Raw genomic sequence first — 3,162 nt, forward strand, 5'->3', positions numbered from 1 at the left:
AACCTAGCGGTTCGGCAAAAAGAAAACCGATAGAATAAGTACTAGGCTTACAAAGAATAAGTTCTGGGGTCGATTTTCTCGACTAAAGGCGGTGCTCCAGCATGGCCGCAGTCAAATGACTGAAACAAGTAAAAGAGCAAAAGAGTATTATTTATAATTGACGGATATTTGTCCTCATCTTGTTTGTTGTTAACACAATTTGTTTTGGATAGTTATAAATACTGGAATTTGGTAAAGACAAACGGTCAGAGGGAGAAAGAAGGTTACAACCAGTCAACTATGAGACCCAACCCCCTCGACTCTATAACTTTCACTAGCTCAATTTCTTTTCTCTTACAACATCATGCTGTCACTATTGTTTTACTACTACGATGTGAACGTGTACACGCATACCGGCCGGAATTAACTTTCTTGACTTCGCAGGCTCTTTCAATTATGTGACTTCCGCCCGTCGAGGTATGGTATTATATTAAGTAACGGTGAATAAATATTTTTTTACAATTTCGATCAACGTTCTTCGTTCATCTGGCACATCTACAACAACAACTGTTACACCAGTGACCACTGATTCCACCTTAACCATACCGCCACAAGTATATACAAGTACTTCTCAACCATTTAAAACCCATAGGTCTCTTTGACACCTGTTCTACACGGACGGTCCCTCATAACTATACTATGTTTTAAAAAATTCTATTATATTTTTATAGTTAAATATTATTAGAAATTGTATAAAAATAGTGTTAGACTATTTTGCGTATTGTAGAAGCATAACCAATTTATTGCACATTAATTTTAACAACAAAATCTTATATGGGCCCCTAAGGGCCATATGGACATCCCAGGGGCCATATGGACCCCCAAGGGCCATGTGCATCTGAAGGCTATATGGACCACTCTAAGCGCATATGGAACTCCCAAAAGCCATATGGACCCTGGTGGAGAACCACTGCACCTAGTTAACCTGTATGCACACTTTGTTAGATGGTATATACCTTAGAGCAGTGGTACTTATCCATCTTTTTCTGGCCATGGATTCCTTTGAGGACGCCCTTTGATTCTTATTGTACCCTATTGATCCCTCACAGATATTCGATGTTTAAAACACACACACACACACACACACATATACACACACACACGCACATATATATATACAACGGGCTTTTTTCAGTTTCCGTGCTTTGGTCGACCGAAGGCTATAGTAGAAGCAACTCGCCCAAGTTGCCACACAGTGGGACTAATTAGACATAATTAGGAATTGTGTTTTAACAAATTGCTCAGATATTTTGTGTAGTGTAGCAGAATAACCAATTTATTTATAGCTTTGTTTTTCTTTTACCTGTTTCAGTCATTAGACTGCGGCCATGCTGGAGCACCACCTTGAATTTTTAGTCGAATGAATCGACCCCCAGTACTTATTTTATAAGCCTGGTGCTTATTCTATCTGTCTGTTTTGCCGAACCGCTACATTACGCGGACGTAAACACACCCACACCGGTTGTCAAGTGGTGATGGGGGACAAACACAGACACACATGTAGATGTATATACATATATGTACGACAGGCTTCTTTCAGTTTCCGTCTACCAAATCCACTCACAAGGCTTTGGTCAGCCCAAATCTATAGTTCTTTGTCAAGCAGATCACACAACAACAAAATCTTGATGTAATCGTCCTTTAGGCGTGCCCTCCTGTTACTAAATTTTCTACAGCCACCTTCACATTCTACCATTGGGATCGATCAGATACCGGACAAGGATTCTGGATTATTTTTCCGGTATTTTTACTTAATTTTTGAGAGCGGTCGAGTTCATTTTTAGTATTGTTGTTTGTGAGAGCAATCGGGTTTATTTCAGATATTCCCATTTTAAAAATCATCGCTGGCTAATCGTTGAGAGGACGTTGGTGTTGCCTTGGCAGAGATTTGTGCTCTCTGAGTGCTCTTGTTATTGTTAATATAGCTTCAGTCTCAATAGACACTGAATACTTTGTCGAGATCGATGGCACGCTTGTGAGTGCATTTGGTAAACGGAAACTGAAAGAAGCCCGTCGTATATATGTGTGTGTGTGTGTGTGTGTGTGTGTTTGTCCCCTCAACATCGCTTGACAACCGCTGTTGGTGTGTCTACGTCCCCGTAACTTAGCGGTTCGGCAAAAGAGGCCGATAGAATAAGTACTAGGCTTACAAACAAGAGGTCATGGGATCGATTTGCTCGACTAAAAGCGGTGCTCCAGCATGGCCGCAGTCAAATGACTGAAACAAGTAAAAGAATAAGAGAATAAGAGAGAAAGAGGGGGAGGAAGAGAGAGGGGGAGGGAGGAAGAGAGAGAGAGAGAGAGAGAGAGCGGGGGGAGGAAGTATGGGAGAGGGAGATACGTCAAAAGATGAGAGAAGCAAGAGGAGACTGGGGCATAAGAATAAGAGAAGCTGTGGGGTGGATGTAAATAGCGAAAAAATAACGAGAAAAACTGTAAGGGTACCCTCTTCCCACCCGGAATAGGTTATCACTGATTCTATTAATATGTATGTATGCATGTATGTATGTATGTATGTATGTATGTATGTATGTATGTATGTCTCTCTCTATATATATAGATATTATGTGTGTGAGTGTGTGTGTGTGTGTGTGTGTGTGTGTGTACGTATGTTTGTATATGTGGATGGTGTGTGAATGTGTGTAGAGGGAGAACGAGTCTGAGTCTCCAATCCCAATAATAAGGCAAAAGGAAAAAAAAAATTTGATAGCTCCTACCTGGATATGTATATCTGTCTGTGTCTGTCTGCCTGTCTGTCTGTCTGTCTATTTCATCTGTCTATCTATCTATCTATCTATCTATCTATCTATCTACATATATATATATATGTGTGTGTGTGTGTGTGTGTGTGTGTGTGTGTATGTATATATATATGTTTATATGTTTATATGTTTATATGTTTCCCATCTATCTGTCTGTTTGTCCGTCTGTCTACAATACAATCTGTCTGTCTCACACTGAATCTGTTTTTACCATTTTCTTGGATGCCAGTCTCTCTTTCTCGCTCCTTTGCTTCCTGTCTCTCTTTATCCCTCACCCTCTCTCTCTCTTTCTCTCTCTCTCTTTCACTCTCTCTCTCTCCTCTCAGCTATTTGTTATAGTATATACACAAACGTATCTGCT

The sequence above is a fragment of the Octopus bimaculoides genome, chromosome 27 (genome assembly GCF_001194135.2).
Source record: "Octopus bimaculoides isolate UCB-OBI-ISO-001 chromosome 27, ASM119413v2, whole genome shotgun sequence".
In the NCBI taxonomy this organism is placed as follows: Eukaryota; Metazoa; Mollusca; class Cephalopoda; order Octopoda; family Octopodidae; genus Octopus; species Octopus bimaculoides.